The sequence below is a fragment of the Ctenopharyngodon idella genome, chromosome 5, assembly GCF_019924925.1.
Source record: "Ctenopharyngodon idella isolate HZGC_01 chromosome 5, HZGC01, whole genome shotgun sequence".
NCBI classification, from domain to species: domain Eukaryota; kingdom Metazoa; phylum Chordata; class Actinopteri; order Cypriniformes; family Xenocyprididae; genus Ctenopharyngodon; species Ctenopharyngodon idella.
In genome coordinates this window covers 12,303,559-12,323,969 of record NC_067224.1, presented here as the reverse complement: position 1 = coordinate 12,323,969, position 20,411 = coordinate 12,303,559, and the positions used below count along the sequence as shown (strand labels likewise).

Genomic DNA, 20,411 nt, shown 5'->3' with positions numbered 1-20,411 from the left:
TAACAGCCAATCATGTAACAATATCACTTTTGGTTGCGCCATATCGTTGTCTCGTGCTGGTCTGCTGGATTCCTCTTCAGTAACCGGCGACTGATAAGCAGAAAATGAGTGCTGCAGCGAGCGAGGAAATTGTAAATAAAAGAGGAAAAGTCAGCTCGCCAGTATGGTGGATAGTTTTTTGGATATTATAAGTCTGACCGTAGTCAGACCAGTGTCGTCTGCAAATTATGCAAGACCGTCGTCCCCGCTAAGACTGGTAATACCACGAACTTGATGTACCACCTTAGCCGCGCTCACCCTTTGGAGCACAGCCGTATTCAACCAACAACATCTGTGCGGTGTTGCAGCTACAACATTTTAATTATTTGAGTTTTCCATGGTTGTTGACATTTCTGTCTTAATAACTGGAGGGGATTATGATCAGAGGAAGGTTAAGTTTAAAATAAAAATGTTTAAATGTAATATATTTTTCTCCTGGTCCTTATTTTAAATGGGTCATAAAAAATATCAATAATTATCGATATCGACCGATATGAAACACTGATATCGTGATACAGTTTTCAGCCATATCGCCCAGCCCTAGTTTCGTTGCATTTATTAAATGTGGTTTACTCATCTTTTTCATATGAAATAACATTTCTGTTCGTGACTGGTGCTGCAAACTCATTTCAGATGATTAATGTTAAACAAGACTCCGCTTTAAAACCTGCCTTCAAGGAGAGAAGCCGTATTCATATTTTCATGGATTAATAACTTAAATTTTGCTCTGTACCCCATAAAAAAACTTTTACCGCCAGAGAGGACTGTGACTGCAGCTCATCATCATTTGAACTACTTTTGGTACCACTTTTGACATTTTTGCAATAAATAAATTATTGTGATTACGCTTGTTTGTCTGTTATTCTTTTATTTATAACAGTATGTAGTTCTAAGAAATGGTTATGGGTAAATTTAGGGATAGGTGTAGGATTAACGGCTCAAAATATAATTTTAATGCTATATTGTTACTAAAATTGTCATTTTCCTACACATTTCTGTCCATTATGTTTTATTCTTTTAATATTCTGTGTAAAATGGGTATGTTTAGGTTTGGGGTGGGGCTTAAGGATCTTACATTTATCTATAAAATGATAAAAGGGAAATTATACATATCTTTATGAAAGGTTTATAAATATTTTAAGTTTTTTCGCTGTAAAACGTAATAATGCTACGTTTAAATGCTGCCTATACATCCATATTGTATGTTTCAGCACCTATCCAAATGTACAAATATGTACGTTTTGTGTTTTTGAAAGTTACGTATTAATACTTACGTACTAACAATAAGACCAGGCTGCCTTATCTGTAAATATTTTAAATTTGCAGAAGTATTTCCATTTTGCATAAAAGGTCATTCTGAAGTCACACATCACAGACTTCACTGAAAGAGCACTAGCTATGTTTCATTTCCATCCACCTATTTTCATGCGCATTTTGGGATATCGCATAAAAGATGTTTGATAGAAATGCGCTCAATTGAGGAATATACAACACATTTTTTATACAATAAGAAGACTTACGCATAAACTATGTCGGAAACAAATTTACTGAATAAATCCCTCAATGCGCAACAAAAAACTCACGTGAATTTGCCTCAACAATGTATGTGATTGGATAACTGGACTTACCAATTTCATTGCACACAACCTCAAAATTTGGTTTAATCATTTTGAAATGCCTGAGACAAAGACTGCCAAGACTGCCATCAAAATGATTTGCAGGGCTCAACGCTAAGGATTTTTTCTACTGGCCCAAATTTTTACTTGCCCCGCCAAAATTTTCACTTGCCCCACAACAAAAAATTAAAAAAGAAAAAAGAAAAGAAAATGAGCCTATAAAATAAGCCTAGTTATTGTTTTTTGTTGTTTTTGATACATGTAACCTTAATTAATAAATAGGGTTATGATAACATAAACTACTAGATTAACTCACTTAAATTTTAAATATTGTTAGACAAATAAACAGTAAGTAATAAAATAGTAACAAATAATCAAATTATGAGTAATAGCAAAAATAAATACAACAGAACAAACATAAATGAAATAAATGGCGCTTTTCATGTTTTTCATGTAGGTTTAAACAGGAGATTTTCAGGTACAGAAATTGTAATCAAATGTATAACTAACTATATAACTATAGATTAAACTTTATTAAAGTTAATCAGTCAACAGCAGTTACAGATGCATAAATGATGTTTTGAAATGTTGGAAATGTAAAACGTTAAATACTGTTACTCGAAATTATTTAGAAAAATGAACAGACATATTAAACGTGAAATTAAACCTGCCAGTAGGTGGCAGCGAATCACTGTTAATGAGTGAATCATTGCGATTCAACTGATTCATTCAAACGGCTGATTCATTCAGGAAGTGTTGCTCAGAGACGCAAAACAATTCTGTGTGGACTTTGTTTGGAACTATTTTCGTGGGTGAAATAGAGCGAAACAGGCGATTTGGTGTCTAAAATGTAAGTCACTTATTAAGTTATTGTTCATTAAACTGTACGCTGTATAAAATCAATATCACATTTGTAATCGTGCCGATATTTAGAGATCAAAGGCGCTCTTTGTTTAATATTAGTTAACTATATTAAATGATATAATATGAAAGATATACAGGGTCATTTTTGCCCCTTATCTTGAATTCTGGGGCATTCTAAAGGCATTTCAGTAGACTAAATCACGCAGTGAAAGCGTGCACTCTAAATACGCGCACTACTGGACTACGTCACGTAGTGTATGCGTGCACTCAATGGGTGTCTTTTTGTTTGTTTTTGTAAAGTGAGGGACACACTCGATAATTTCATATCGTTAAATCAACAATTACAATATCATAGACGATATATATCGCACACCCTACAGCACTGGCCCGATCGGGCAAGTGACAGTTCCGTCTACTGTCCCGAGCGTCGTTCACACTGGCCCCGGGCCATCGGGCAGTCCTTATTGTCGAGCCCTGATTTGGTTTAATTCCCTCCCTGAAATGTCTCACATGATTGCTTTCCCAAACACCAGGCATCTGAATGCAAGATACCATAACAGCGTTTGTGTTTCATCTGCACACTAAGACCTAAGTCATTTATGATGCAGGAAAATGGAGCCACAGTGGCTTCCCCAATTGCAGCAACTTCCATTTTTATTACAGATTTTTTGCACCAATTTCCCAGGAGGTTACGATTTTGTTCTCTTGAATGCATGCATAAAGCTTGCCTCAGTGCGCTGGCAAAAGTAATGATTATAAATGTATCGGGAAAAAACAGAGTGGAGACTGTCTGGACATTTTAATAATTTAAAGCTTTCTGAGTCAATGTTGGCGGCAAAGATGAAGTTAACGATGCTGACTCTCATCTCTGCAGTATAGTGGATGTGTCTATAGAGAGAAAGGCATGTTAAGATAAACATGTCATGCAGTAAGCGCTGTATTAATTTTAACTTCCACACTCTGCACGGACACTTGGATATGCGCCTAATAATAGCACTCATTTATCTAGGTTAACATTAAAGTTAGAGCGAGTGGCTAACATTAGGCTACTACTTACATGTTTCAAATTACTCAGTTTTGTTTGTTCTTAGTTTTTGTATTCATGGACTTTCAGTTTGTTTTCATCAGTCACATGTGTCTTATGTGTCACATGTGTGTTCTTTGTCTTAGTTTCCTGGCAGTCATCAGTTGACATAGACACTCATCTAATCATCACACCTGTTTGTTATCATCTCATTATCACTTTGTATTTAAGTTGCTCTGTTTCACCCTTCAGTTGTCTGTTGTTGAATGTGTTTGTTGGGCACACTGTTACACCTTTTTGCCTGCTTTTGGATTAAACTTTGTATATATTTTGAATCTGCCTTTGTCTGTCTTCATCTTCATTTGGTGACAATGTGTAATGTACTAGTTATTTGCATCTACATACACTATGCATTATCTAGGGGTGGGCGATCTTCTGAATCGTGATCTTCGCAATTTTGAGATGTACAATTGAGAATATCCAGACTGGAACAAGCCTATGGACTTATATTTGCACAATCCAAAGCACAGTATTGCATTAAACAGTCGGTTGTCAAAATAGTCATTAAACCCTGAGTTAAACTTTAAAACACTGCATAGTCTTTACTGTATGAATTAAATATACATTGATTCTTGTATTAGGCTTTAAGACAGAATGCATAGATCTAATATAATGACACGCATCCGTTTTCTTTCCCAACTGATTATTCACTTAAAGGGCTAGTTCACCAAAAAAAGAAAATTACCCCATGATTTATTCACCCTCACCCCATTCTATATGACTTTCTTCTTTCAGACCAATATAATCAGAGTTATGATTATATTGGTCTCCTCTAAGCTTTATAATAGCAGTGAATAGAGAATGAGATTTTGAAGCCCAAAAAAATGCAACCATCCATCATAAAAGGCCATCTGAAGCAAAGCAAAGCATTTGTGTAAGAAAAATATCCATATTTAAAACTTGGATATTTTTAAAACTAAAATAATTAGCTTCCGACAGACGGACGTTTTAAAATAAAGCATGTCCCACAGTAGACTGCGTTTTACGACAGTCATGTTACATGATTTGACTGATTTGGACTTTAGGTTTAGGCTTTTAAGGAGGGGTGAAACCACACCGCATTTAAAGGAAAGGAACAGCATGCATCACAGTGATCATTTTATCTTGTGATAATTTTTAAAATAAAAAATATTTTAACAAAAATATTTTAACAAGTTTTAACAATTGTTTGAAGTCAAAATCGAAACGGAAACTAAAATTTGATTCATCGCACAGCCCTATACTGTTGTTGAATTGTTTTTCAAATGCGTCACCATGCACGAAAGACATAATAGGGACACATGATATAATTTTGCCAGCCATCTAGTAGGCTGTTGCTGTATTTTAACATTATTACGAGGACATAAAAAAAGTAGATTGTGAATGTCTTCAAGATTGATCATGATAGAAAATCATCCTACCCCTAGCATTATCTATCACTGATTATGTGACCTGGCAACATCAGACATGTTTAGTTGTCAGGGAAACTGCATGCGATGTGTCACATGAATTCAGACAAATCAACAATAGATTAGTCTGCCAGGTCTGAAGAGAATACTGACTCAATATATATTCTTTGCTGTGTAAGGCAATATAAATTAAAAAAAAAAAAATAATAATAATTTTGTGTGGCTATCCTAGTGCATTGTTAGTGCAAGAGAACACACAAACAGGGTGAACTGATCTGATTCGCTGTGTTTTGTGATCGCGCCACGTCACACCCCATTGTCATGTTCATTGTTACATGAATTGCTTGTCACTGGAATCTTCGTCAGTGTCACACCTGGTTAGAACATAGTGTTGGACTTCTCTGAAAACCAGGGAAGCCTGTTTTGACTTTGGAGCAAGAGACTCACTTTATTCATGACCTGTTTACAGGCAGTCATTCAGTCCTCCTCCTCTGATCATATTTTCCCCTTCTCTCTTGTTCTGTGGCTGCTGTTTGGTTTGTGGGTGGATTAGTTTAGCAGTACCCAGGAGGACTAAGGGCTGTGACTCTAATGGCAGACATAAAGACAGCAGGGCGATAGGACATGTTCCAATATACCTTTGTATCTGGTTGGACACTGTATGTGTGAAACCCTAAAAGTTCATCCAAAGGTACGGTATCTGAATCTCTTTCCATCTATGATTTTTCACTCTCAGTCTCAAACATTTCATTAGACTACACTTCCCACATGGTGATCCTGACATAAACACCACTGATGTTGTCACTGATACTTTGCTGTAGATGGTTTGCATTTTTTCAAGTACACACCCTTTGGCTGCTACTGAGAATGATTGTTGCACCAGCCTCTTCTGTTTTCTGTGAGTTGGCAGATGGAGGTGTGTTTTCAGTCTAACGCTGCTCATTCATTCTGTAGGTTGTTCCTTGTTCTGCTTTTAGGAAATAATTATCCTTCCACACTACAGAGGAGTTTGGGATAAAAGGTAACTGACCCTATTAATGAATTTGTTTTGTGAACATGTTTGATGATGGTGATTAGGATAATGACAGACTGTATTGTAGTTCAATGAAGCCTGTTGCATTTTGACTTAAAGAAACTTAAGTGTAGATTTTTGAAGAACAGACAGATGTGTTCTGAAGCCGAATATTTGAAAGTGCAGTCGAAGTACATTTGGCAGGTCTGCGTTCAGACGACAGGAAATGGACTGCATACTTGCTGTGTAAATCTCAGTCAGCCTGGGTAACTGCGTGGAATTTTGTCGCTACATCAGATAGTGAAATGCCACAGCTAATTTCATACAGCCAGTCTTGAATTTTGACGTTTCTTGACCCTTGAGGAAAGCAAGGGTTTTAAACTCAGCATACAATTTTATATTATTGCTGCTTTTGTGTTTAATGCATTATAATTTGGTAAATTAGAATTCTAAGTTTCAGAATTTTAAGTGTTACAACTTAGGTAAGCAGAAATGAGAAATATCAATAGTAGGAAAGACTATATGAGCTATATGGAGTGGTTTACATTCTAGGCAGAAAGGACATTACCCTACAATAACAATCTAGGATAGCTGTGTTTGGCCAGTTTTCATTTTTGATGAGTTAGTACAGGCTTATTTGTTACTTGTGTCATTGTGTGTGTCATTTGTGTGCCCAAAGTGAAGTAATTGTTTGAATAACACCCTCTAAAAAACATTGTACATCCATAATAGTCTGTCCTCTTTTTATGTTCTGTGATGGTTGTCATTCAGGAAGATTCAGCTCTTAGGAGCCAAAGTTTGTATTGTATTGTTGTAGTCTTCTAGAAATAATGTAAAACGCATGCAGTAGGGCTGGACGATATGACCTAAAATCAAAATCTTGATTAATTGAACATTTTACCTCGATTACAATTAATGAATGATTATTTTGTTTTTGTTTGTTTTTTTGCTTCTTTTTTTTCTTGCCCTCATAGTTTACTGACAAGATGTGTACTGTAAATTTGCTTAGCTATTAAAGGTGGGATTTTTTTTTTTTCTAATGAAAGAGTGCTCTGACATAACAGCTCACTTTCAGCAGTTATTTTATTGATGGTTCCTGGACGGGGTGGAGTCACGTGACTGCACCTGTGGTAGTATGTTTTTAAAGGGTCATGAAACCCCCTGTTTCAGCAGCAGTCAGTTCTCACCACAGTTTTAAAAAATGCTACAGAAGTGGGAATGGTTAAGCTGCGGAGTGGAGGGGGAAGAGGGGAGACTGTCTGAATCAGAAGTCTGAATCAAACTGTGTTGTCAGTTTTATTTTGCTCTCATTAAAAGCATCAAAGCTTCCCACAAATGCACGCTGCAAATTACCATTACATGCAACACAATATACACATGGTTTTTGCTATAATTTAATGCACAAATAAATGCACAGCCATTTGTATTTTGTTCTCTGCATCGACTACATATATGAACACGCTGTTGCATCTTTGATAACTTTTGGGACTTGTTTTGCGGCGTTTTTATGAGCCGTTTGATCAGTTAAAGAGCTGTAAAGACCAGTGACACTCACAGTATGGATGAATCGTTTTTTTGTCATAGACACAGATATTGAAGAGAACTTGTGCAACGCAGAAACTCTTACAAAGCAAAAACAAACTCTCGTTTTTGATCCATTAATGCATCTCTCACTTACTGAATGCGATCTCACTGTTTGATTCGAACTTATGCGAAGCAAAAACAAACACTTGTTTTTTTTTTGTTTTTGTTTTTTATTAAAATAGTGAAAGGTGAGATAACATAACAGGAAGCCAATAGGCAGAACAAAAACAAAAAGAGAAAAGATAACAGAATATGAGCAAAAACAAACACTGATCCATTAATGCATCTCGCTTATTGTATGCGATCTCACTGTTTGAAGCACCTGTCAGAGGAAATTAGGGGTGCAACGGTTCAGATTACTCACGGTTCGGTTTGTAGCACCATTTTAGGCTCACGGTTTCGGTACGGTTTGGTTTTTGCTGTGTTCAGGTAAAAAATTACTACTGTCAAATAAAAATAAAGAAAATAAGAACAAATAATCAAATGGCACAAATAAATACAGCTTTTCAGGTTTTTCATGCAGGCTATCCAGTTTTCAGGTACAGAAATTGAATAAGGTAGCTAATAAAATGTAAAACATTGCATGTAATCTTCACTGTATAAATTAAATAAAGATCAATCATTATTAATTATTAAGTTACTATTCAGTCATGAGCAATGAGTGATTTCCTTGTCTTTTGTTGTTTGATTAACATTAAAAACACACAGACAGCAGGAATGCAAGGGCTGCTGTCTCTTTAAGACACAATACACGGATCAGTACACTGATACTGAACACATGCGTTCTTTCTCGAGTGTATAAGTTCACTTAAGACATAACCGACTATGCTTGCTAGGATACTCGCCAAGACGGGCATGTTGACATAATTTTGTGTGAATTTGTCCGTTCAAGCACAAGATTTGAAAGAGACCTCAACGCTTCCACATGTGCGCTTCGGATGAGTGCGCAAATCTTCTCACAGTGCGCACGTAAAGTCTCTTTCACGCCTTGCACTTGAATGTTAAAATTGGCAAGGCTTAAATGAGTTTAGTTTAAATGCAGATAGCAACATGTGCTGTTCAGGTCTCAGCAACTTGTGCTGTTCAGGTTCTATCAACACCCGGGTGATGACGGCGTAAATGACTGGTCAGAAGGAGCATACGGCACTCGCATTGAACAAAGTTTAGGGGAAGCCAGAATGCGTATCCATCGACAGAAACATACATTAGCCTAACTCTGTCTGTCTGTTTTATTTATTTTCTACAAACCATATTATAGATGTGTATGCGTCGTCAGATATGAGATGAACCGCGGTGCAAGTGCGTGCTGAACCGAGTGTGCAGAACGGCACGGTTCCTTTTTTTTTTTTTTTTTTTTTACCGAGAACCGTTTCACCCCATAGAGGAAATCAGCGCATGCTGTCATGAATTAAGCAACATGTCTTCTCATAGGATAAGGGCACGAGACACTGATGACAGAGATTGTATATTATAGGGAGATGAGAGGGTCTGTATCTCTTACCATTGGAGAAAGCGTAACGGCTAACTTAATCATGTGCGGCACCTCTCAGCCTATCGTGTAATGGCAGTGACATCAGTCGCAACATTCCCTAGTCTGCCTTCTCTTAAAAAAATACATTTTTATCAGCTAAAATCTACATATAGTTCCCAACGAAAGTATTGTTTAGTGTACAACATGCCGAAGATGAGCAAACAGGCTGTCGATTAATTAAATGATTAGCTATTTCCCCACAAAAGCTGTTAAATCAGCATAGTGAAGCCTCTCATCCATTGACATCCTTTCAAAAAACAGCCTCTGGTCTCCTTCCCTGCGTACTGCCAGAGGCGGAGCGTTAGCATTAGCCCTTACGCTTTTTTGGCTAAAGGTTGCAGGCTTGCCTTCCAGTGGCTTTGCTGATGAGTCATCACCGTACTATAGGATGAGAAAACGTCACATCCTGTGACGTTGACACAAAGAATAATTTAAACCCGGAAGTTGAAAATAGGGCAAAAAGGTTTAAAATTAACTAGTTTTCTCCTCATTCAAAACTACGGGATAGTAACATTGATTTCTATGATGTTCAACACACAAAACTCTAAATAAACAACATGGGAAAATTACCTTGGTTAGAGGTTCTGAATTTCGGTTTCAATTACTTTTCAATTAATCGTCCAGCCCTAGCATGCAGTAACATGCAGTGAATCAACAAATAGGGCATGTGATACAAGAGGTATTTGGACATTTAGGTCTCACAGTATGAATTTCATCTGCGTTTTGTACTGCGATGATATACCGTGGATACCGTTAAATATTCATAAATTCTAATTTTGCATTTGTATTGTTTTGTTTAATTTTGTACTCTTTACAGCTTTTAATACTAGTAATGATTAGAGGTCGACCGATATTTCGGGCCGATATTTGTCTTTTTTTAATGTATCGGTATCAGCCGATATCCGTGTTTAGTAGTGCTGATTTTAAAGCCAGGCACGTCCGCGGGCAGCCCTGTGTTATTGGTGCGGTGGAATGTGCTGCTGCCGCATGTGAATTGAAACTTTTGGAAGATTCAACAACAGTCCTGGGAGATAAAGGTAGCCTAAGGCTTAAATTCTGATATTTCAAAATCCTATGGCCATATATTTACTATATATTACTAGTAAACTATGAAGCGTTGCTTCACTTAGTGAAAGAAACAACGGATAGCATAGAACCGTCGGGAACTGGCATAATGCTACAGCTGGTTGAAGGTTCGCTTACTTGTAGTTAACTTTAAGGACTGTAGTCCAAAACTACCAGCAACTTGCTTGCTAACATATTAGCCCCAATGTTGTAAGTTCTGTTTTATTTTTTCCTTTATCGGAGTCGGAGAATTTCACTTTGCTTGGGGTGGAGAAGGCGGCAGCGTGATTGAGGGCTACGTTACTCCGACAAATATTGGCAATATTAAGAGGATTTGGCATTTCCAATTAATGTAAGCCTGTTACATTCTTCTAGTCTATTATTACTATTAGGTAAGCTACTTTTATGATTAAATTAATATTATAATAAATTTGCCACGCAATAATTTCACTGCGCATCACTGCATAACTGACGTGCTGTGAGGATAATAAAAGATTAGGCTATCAGCTCCTCTTTGAAAATGTTTTAAACATTTTTTAGGTCTATTATACAATGAATTAGACCCATAATTAAAATTATTAACAGTCTATAATATTTCCTAACACTGCAGTAATAAATGAAAATTAAAAGCAGCTTTAGGCTACTTCAAGCACCAACTTAAAAAAAACAAAAAAACAAGCTGTTTAACACGAAATACTAATCTTCTCATTTGTTTCTCTATATGTACGGGCCACAAGAGAAATAATGGAATAAATTAAGACAGTTATATACCGTTATCAGCATATTATGTTGAAATTCGTCTCTGAGAGAAAATGCTCCGTTAATGCAGCGTCAGGCAGCTCCGTCACTTTTACTTTCACTTTGAATACTGACCGAGGTTAAGCTTTTACTGGCATAACTTTTCTGCAAAGTTTGCACGTTGCTTCTTGTGTGATATCCATTGGCTCCCCTTCTTGGTTGATGCAGACAATAGCCGGGTTTCCATCCAACTTTGCATTTAATGAAAATTCAGCTCAAGAATATGCGCATCTGCGTGTGTTTCCATCAACTGTGTAATGCGAATAAAAATGGACATCAGCCTAATAAAGTGATGTGTTTTCCGACCAATGACTATATATATTACATTGCACAGTTATTACCCTCATTAAACCTGTCTAACGTTAACCGTCAAGAATGTCAGAAATCACTAAGAGTTTAGCACTGTCCTTGCATACAAAGCTGTGCAACATGACAAAGTTTTTAATTGATTTTTATTTATAAAGTTGTATTTATTTTATTTAAATGTATATTTAAGTTTACATTTATGTTCCAACAAACTTGAAAAATTCAGCTTGATAAATGATAAAAACTTGATAAAACTTTTATGTAAATCAAGTCAGTGTTCAATGAATGATGTTAAGTTTAGAAATGTTGTGCATCCACTTATTATTAGTGTGACATTTTAGCATGCAAATGAAGGGGAAAACTTCAAGATATCGGCCCTAAAAATCTGCAGCACATATCGGCCATCGGCTGACCCTGACCTCTAAACATCGGCATCGGCATCGGTTATAGAAAAACCCATATCGGTCGATCTCTAGTAATGATGATACAGAATCGAGGCTGAACGTTTAACTTTTTGTCCTCTACCGTGTCCAACGCCTCACTACATAGGCATTAGTAATCAAACAAAGAGAGCATTGAAACAGTCCAAATTAATAGAGCACAAACCACCTACTCAAAAACACAACAGCAACAAATAAGCGTGCATATAGACAATAGGGGTGGGAGAAAAAAAAATTGATGCATAGATGCAACGATTCTGGATTGATTATGAGCTTAGTTTTTAACCGATGCGTGATGACGCTGCGTGTGCTTGGTGCGTGTCCACTGGCGCGGATCAGAGCGAGCATTTTCAATTAATTCCTACTGAAGTTGAGCATGAAGCTCGGAAAGTTTGGAAAAGCTGAAGCAAATTACATTCGCGGGATTCATTGCGTGCACAGGGTATGAGAGAGCTGTGAGAAACGCGCACTTTGCTTGATGTTATGCTTGCAGTTTGTGGTCTCGCCCGCCGGTAGGCCTATTTTCCTTACTAATGCTCCACGAAGGCATCATTTATGTTGTTTGGAATGCTGTGGGCTTATATATTAAAATATGAAATTCACTGACAGAAGGCTGCTTTCGATTTCAAATTCTCACGTTCGCTTTGTGAAGCGCGCTCGCGCATGTGGCTGTGTGCGACTAGTGCTTAAATGTACTTGCTTCTCAAAATGCTTTTATGAGACGTGAAATTGATATAAACACAGTCAGTTATGTCTTAAAGTATTAACCATACAGGACAGAAACTTCTTATATTTCAAAAGAGATCTGTGCATAGTCTGGATGCAGCTTATTAGACCTCCCGCTATGGCATCAATAATCAAACAACTGCAAAGCTGAGAAAGTGAAAAATCACTCACGGCTCTTGAAAGGTAAATGTTCTGAAAACACTCTTTGTTTATTGCTTGTAATGTTTCGTTGTTCCTCTTTATTATTTACTAGGTGACTCGCTTGTTTTGAAACTTTATATATGTCCCTATATAAAATTCTTAACATACAGTTGTATTAATGTATTTTTTAACTTTGAATTATTTGCAAAGTAAGCTACTTATAATTCCATATGTTATTTAAAAAAATAATTAATAAGCAAATTAATAAATAAGAAAAAAAGTATCAAGAATCCTTTTGGAATCGGATCGTGACTTCTAGAATCGGAATTGGATCGGATTCGTGAGGTGCCTAAAGATTCCATTTCCCACCCCTAGATAAGATACATATATTGCCTGCAATTTAACTAATTTAACTACTTTTTTTTTTCTCATATCGTGATATAATATCGATTTCGTCTGGACAGTGGAAAATATCGTGATATGAATTTTAGCTCATATCGCCCACCCGTAATATCAAACCAAGTGCCATCTGCAAGCAAATGATGCTAGAAAAGACGTTTCCAGTCCTGTTCCTGGTGGGCCACTATCCTGCAGAGTTTGACTACAATCATAATTAAATAAGTTAATCAAGATTTTCAGGATTACTAGACCCCTCCAGGCACCTGTGTTGAGGCAGGTTGAAGCTATACTCTGCAGGACTTTAAGACTCTAGAAGCAGGATTGGACATCCCTAGACCTTTTCTCACAATTAACTAGCCATTTTTGCAATGAAATTAAACCAGCTGATTGCATGATTAGTGGATGCATTAAGTCAGTTCACACAAGTGTCCTATCACATTAATTGGCAAGGTGATCCACTAACGTTTGACATGCAAAAAATGTTCAAATATGTTTTATCTTAATTTGGTATTTTCATACATTTTAAGCATGATTTAAGTGTCCAATACATTGTAAACACAAAGCAGCATTCATTAAAATGTTAATGATTGATATGCATGTGAATCCTTTAGAATTCAGTCTGTGTGTAGGTCAGATGAGGTTAGTGTTTAAAAAAAAAAAAAAACCCTAGTGTAATTTGTGGAGTGTTTACTCATCCAGTGCTTTGACACCACACATACAGGAAGCTACACTCCATAGGGACTGCAAATCTCTGAGAAAGATGAACGCTGCTGTGAATATTGCTTGAGCATTTTGATATATAGCTAGGGGTGACAGTGCTTGAAGTGGAAAAATAAAAGTGCCGGTACTCCAGTGCTCAGTTCAAAACAAGTTACTGGAGAAGGGAGGGCGTGGCGGGCTTCTATACGTGCAACATGTCGGAAGTGCCGGTACGCAAGGAAAACTGGCGATACGCTGCAGGTAAAATTAGAGAAGTGCTAGTACTCCGTACCGGCGTGTACCGGCCCACTTCAAGCACTGAGGGGTGGGCGATATGGCAAAAAATATTCTCATTATTTTTCTCAGACAAGATCACGATCCATGATCTCTTCTTTTTCATGTTGGTTTTTGAGACTATTTTGCAAGTCACTGTGCAATACAGCCAAACTAATTTCCCTATTTTAATAATTTATCCTTTTAAGGTAACAAAATAAAAAAGAAAAAAGTGGAGGTGGGCGATACGACCAAAATCTTATTATTATACTGATACACTATATTACACTGAATACTGATACTAATATACTGAACTGTTTACATTCACTTAAGATATAAATGACTGTTTATTTAAACCTTGTGTGTATTTTTTGACATTTTAAGTGCAATAAGACATAAAAGAGAACTTAGTTCAGTACTCGCGTGCTGTCAGGCTTAATACAAAGAGCCAAGCACCGATCACACAGAGTACTTTTTTGTGTTTTAAAAACATGACATGCAGTGGAATAGAAAAAAACCCCACAAAGTCTATAGTCTATTTTTTTTTTTTAATAAAGTTGAACTTTTAACTTTACATGGCTTTCTAAACACGTGGCTCTCTTGTGCGGCCAATAATAACCAACTGCAGAACCGCAGAGCCATACGTCACATCAGTCTGAGGTAGGGCTGAGCGACAAAAATAAAATCTCGATTTTTTTCAGAACGATTGACCGATTCACGATTTCATTTTTCTTTTTTCTTTTTTACTGTTTAACTAGTCAACTTAAAAACTTAACTACAATATGATTTAAGTAACATTCTCTTTATTAACAATCTGGTTAAAAAAAGTTCCATTCCAAGTGCACCACACATAAAGTGATCAACATGGTGTAAATGTAAAACAATTTGTTAAATATCTTTGCAGAAAATATGCCTGAAATATGAAGGCAAATGTTGTACAAACTTATCTTAAACACATCCTGTATACTCAGAAATAATATAAAATAAGAAAATGCTAAATATTTCTTAGCCAAAAAGTAATAGCAATAAATAACACCAGTAATAAGCTATTATTAACAGCAAATGCTTTGTAATAACAGAAAACAACAGCAGCTTTCAGCCTGTCACCATCATGCAAACATGAAATATCAAACATACAGTAGTAGATCTTTGCAGGTTTTTGCATTCCATTGCGCTATTTGTCCTATGGTTTTTATGTTTGGTGGACATGTTTAGGTGTTGCACTTGTGTCTCGCGTCTTTTGCAGCGTCTCACCCATGAAACAGCATTCTAAAAGCACGGCGGTCAAGTTAAAAAAAAAGACATGTAAACTCGCGTTTAATAACTTTGCCTTTTTTTCCTCATTCCACTGCCTGCGTCTCAATTTTATAATGCAATAATGCATTTCTGAATGAACAGCCGCTTAAGACTAGTCATGTGTTCTACGTTCATAGAGGGTCACATGAGAGCGGTTAATCAGACGCGCCGGCGCCATCATGAGGTTGGATCATTTTCTTCTCCTAATGCGGTTTCCATTGCTGTATTGTCAACATGTCTAATTGTAACGCTTGCTAACATTTTTATTCAAAATCGCGATTTCTCGATTTAAAAAATAATAAAATCGAGGCAAAACATTAAATTCGAATTAATCGAAAAAATCGGGAAAATCGCCCAGCCCTAGTCTGAGGACAGCAGCACCAGGCCAGCAATCTTAGACCGTTGTGAAGCTTATAGCATCATTAAGGGTAGGTTTAGTGGTTGGTTGGGGTTGTGAATTTGTTAAGGTACAGCTTATAGTTATAGTGAAAGGTAGGGTTAGTGGTTGGGGCTAGATACGTGATTGTCAGCACCACCCTAACGTCCGGTCTTACGCTGCTGGCCTGGCGTTGCTGTCCTCAGAATGCTGTGATGTGTAGTTCTGCGGTTCTGCAGTTAGATATATCTCCAAGTGCGAGACGCGAGTGCTACTGTCAAATATGTCCATCTAGTGCATGTTTTTCATATAAAACAATGAAAAAGCAGCACAGAAAATTCTGCGTGAACAGCTTGATTGTGGTTTTGACGTAACCAAGATCTTCTCCGCATTGAGCTTCTCTATTTCTGCAGTGTTTTGCATGTAGCGGGTTAAACTGGATAGGCTAACAAAAACATTAAAACACAACAACGACATCATTGCATCTCATGTGCCACTGCCTGATGCACACCTAAAATTCAAATGCACCGTTTTTGCATTTGAATGTGGATTTTTATTTTAAATTCGACAAATATTAGAAATTCAAATTTTAATTTGACAGCCCTTCTATGCTCTCATCCTTTTTGATAATAATTGTCATTTTCACTCCACTATCTCTTAGGGATTAAATGTATCATTCATAGAATAGTAAACATACTCTGTTAATAAGTCATGTTTTATATGGCACTATAATAAGGAAATGTTGGTAGTGATTACCCTTGAGCATACTGTCCAGTTATGACAAAAGAAACCATTATCCCCCTTTTTGTCTTGTGCCTTGTTTGTGATATTCAGCTGAATGTTTTATTAATAAACCTTTGTCCCTTCATTATTCTGAGCTTTCTGAGCCTGAAATTCAGCATGTGTATCACACACAATTATAATCATTCCTGCAAGTTATATATTCATATTGTGAGAAATTCCAGCACAAATATATTTGCTAGGGCTTGGTTGACAATATGGGTTTCTCAATTTTATTTGATTTTCATTTTGATGAACCAATATCAGTTTTTAAATCCTGAAGAATGAATCTTTTAGTCTGTGCTGTGAACCAATGATCTCTTCATCTTAATCTCTTTATACTACTACACCGTGAAATAAACATGAATAAGAAGGTATGTTTAAAGATACAGTACAACTTACTGAAATGTATCCTGTCTCATGTATTAATCACCCAATCAGTGTTTCAAACAAGGAAAGAGAAACAGCTTGTAAACAATGTCACGTAACGTTACATTTACCTCAGAAAATCAATTCAATGTCCATAACAAGAACATGTGGACATCAAAACATGCAAACTCAGAGAGATTTGAAATCGTGATGAACAACAATTCACATGATATTTAAAATTACCATGTTGCTGGGTTAAAATGAACCTAAAATGGTTTGGATATTAAAATCGCACACAGATTTACTAGAGTAACAACACAGGCAACGGTAATAATAAATTAGATAACCCAGAGTGATCAGTAAATAAATTGAAATTAAAGAAATTATTAAAATAACGAAAGTATAGCCAGAATCATCAACTTTGTCTTTTTAATTGCAGAGACAATAAACGCTAAACTGGAGTGGCAGCCTTTTTAGCTAAACATTCACAGCATCCACAAATCAAATTAGAACCGGCTGAAATGTTTTGAAATCACTTGTACCCTACCTGATTGAGAGAAAAAAATCCAGTCTTTCACGCGATCTGCCTGTGTCCGTTTGAGTCTTTTCAAATAGCGCGCTAGTCAGCTCGTTAACGTTGGCCGGCAGAAGTGCACTGCAATGTTTGTTGTTGCTGAGTGGTAGGACATGACCTGTTGGCACAACTTGCATCTTACGTTTTTGGATCATCTTTTACCATTTCAAAGTGTATCCAATTCTACACTTTAGATTTTCTTATCCCAGACATTGTTAAAGATTTAATCCCTGCCGCCAAGATGCTCCTCTGTCGGTCACGGATCATGGAAGTGAAATTTAAATCTGTCACAGGGGTGGTTGGATTTATTCATTTCAGGCACATTAAAAATATTTATTAAAAGCTTCTTTCTTTTCACATTTTTATTTACAGCATTATCATAATAGGCTGTATATAACTTATTTGGATAAAACCGGTAGGTCTATGTAAAATCAGATATTGAGCACCCCCATATCTCGTTTCATAACACCTCTGTGAAGATTCGACTGTGAGATTGGTAGTCGAATCAGGCTCCTCCTATCAAAGCATCGAATCGTCGACTATTCAGGGTCACCCCTAGTCTCGTTTATACGTTTGTACATTTCTACGAAGTGGACTACTCTCCTGTTCTCCAGTGTGTATCTCATTCTCCAGTGTGAATCCCCAGCGTGTATCTCCAACGGGTATATCCAGCCTGCACCTTAGCTGTTTATTCACCTGATTCACTATGTTTGCTCATTGTGGTTAATAAACTGTTCTTCTAAACATCATCATCTTGTCTGAGTCCACATTCTGTGACAATAATCAAAAGTTCAGTATTCATTAATGAGCAAGAATACCCAGGATTGGACAAAAATATAGGCAAGAGTAAAAACAATGTGTACATGTCTATGTGAGTTAGAATAAGTGCAGAAAAATATGACAACTCAACAGTTTTGCAGCTTGCAGGTAAACGAAATTGCTTTTTAAAAGTTTAATTTTAAAAGTTAAAAACATTAAACGGTTTTAAGGACAAATTTGACCATATTTCGCCTATTTTTTTTCTCACGGCAATGACCCCACTAATAGCACTACGGCCAAAACCATCAGTGCAAACAAGAAACACACTGACTGAAAGCCCGTAATAAACATTGAAAGTTGGGAATAAACTATGTATTAGAGGGAATCAACAAGATTTTACCCTCTCCTTTTAAAGTGTTTATAAGCGCACGTCACCGCTTGGGTGATTCGAATGTGAAGAAAACACTCTGACAAAATCCTCCACTTTTAAAAGAACACATTCTTCGCTGCAAATAATTTCAACCCAGGCTCAACTCAGCGTTTGAATAGAAAAAAGTATAGAGAGCATATATAAAGAGAGAGTGCTTGAATGAAGCTAATGCCATTGTGAATGACATCACTAAGTATAGAAAGTATAAAGAGAGAGTGCTGAATAAAGCTAATGTCATTGTGAATGATAAGATGCATCCCTTATCCTATGCTTTTGAACTATTGCCATCTGGTTGGTGGTATTGTGTTCCCCAATGCATGAAAAACAGGTCCAAATTATCTTTCATCACCCAAGCACTTTTAAAATTCTTCTAGCAGTAATTGTTGATCAGCTGGTCTGGTTATTTTAAATTAGACTTGTCTTTTTATATATATATATATATTATTGCTTATATATATGCCGACTGTGATTGTTAAATGTCTGTGTGAGTATGCTGCAAACTTATTTTCCCTATGGGGATAAATAAACTGACTGACTGACTGAAAAAATAACAGTGTTTTAAGAGCCTGTGGCTTTAAAATAAAACAATTTTGCAGAATGTATGTGCATATAAACTGCTATATGACAAGAAAGGAGAAAGGTGGCTTTGGTAAAAGTGTTGTGGCTATTATTAGAAGCTTTGCATCATCTTTATAGCACACAATTCTAATCTCCATATCACCGTATTTTTTTTTTTTTTTTTTTTTTTTGCCTTAAGAGGAAGAGTTATCGCTGTTATTTATATATTATTTATCAATGTGTTTTTGTCCCTGATAATTAATTGGGGAGAGTGTCCAAAAGCCCATGCTAGATTAGAGGGGATTGTGGGATAGCTATTTTACAGCAGGGGAGAAGTAATTGGATGAAAATTATAACTTCCTGTCCTGCTTTGCGATTCCAAGCTTATGAGTTGGCACTTTAAGGGCCAGCATGCACATTTATTGTTCCCATGTGTTCTACAGATGTTACTTCACTGACGTGGACACACACAAATAATCCTCTGTTGGTAGGTACTAGGTTGTATTTGTGCATCTGGAGCAGTGGTCAATCATTGATGAATGATACAGACTAGAGAGGCACCACTAAAGCACTTTGAATGTCAGATGTCATCACCTAAAATATTTGTTTTAAACAAACAAGTGTTTTAAAAATTACTGTCTGAATTCGCTTTTGACTTTTTTTTTTTTTTTTTTACCTTATTTTAAAACGTGGGATTAAGCTATTTTCTGACTATTGTGATTCATTAGCTCTAGGCTAGTAGTCAACCTGTATATTCCCAAGGCCCTATATATTCTGTTTGGCTGTTGGTGTCAGAAGTAGGGCTTTTATTTTGTTTATAGAACACCATGCATACAAGCTCTCATTCTACATCTTCATTAGTTTACTGTTTCTGTTCCTGTTCAACAGTTCTGTCTAATAAATGATTATACAGAGCTGTTAAACAAAAACGTAAACGTATACAAAGATGTTTTATGGCATTTTCTTTTCTATTAGTAATACAATGGCAAATATGCTATAATACTTTCTTATATATATATATATATATATATATATATATAATTGGCTTTATATCGGTCATCCGCCACCCTGCTCTCTAAGATATTGGCATCAGCCATCAACCAAATCAATATACTGTAGGTCAGCCACTATTCTAAATAATTCTAACTAATTCACATTTTTGGCACATATGAATACAGTTGTTACTGGACTTTGAATAGTGTGAAATCAGGTCATACAATTGTGTTTTCATGATAAATTTTTGCTGTCTCTGCTCAGGTATTGCCCTAGAATGTAGGCCTTCAGTTGAAGGTTGGTCTAAATAA

The 20,411-nt window shown here is 36.4% G+C and overlaps 1 protein-coding gene across 3 annotated transcripts in view; it reads left to right on the top strand.

Annotated features, from left to right (window-relative positions):
- The window catches only part of specc1 (sperm antigen with calponin homology and coiled-coil domains 1), a 224,598-nt gene that overhangs the window by 2,856 nt on the left and 201,331 nt on the right, over positions 1-20,411 (top strand). Inside the window, exon 1 of one of the 3 annotated variants that reach the window (XM_051893766.1) lies at positions 5,886-6,012. The exons of 1 other annotated variant lie outside the window; for it this stretch is intronic. The gene's annotated coding sequence lies outside the window, so the exon portion shown is untranslated. Of the gene's footprint in view, positions 1-5,885; positions 6,013-20,411 lie in introns of those variants that run through there. One more of the 3 variants, XM_051893768.1, reaches the window with a different exon arrangement.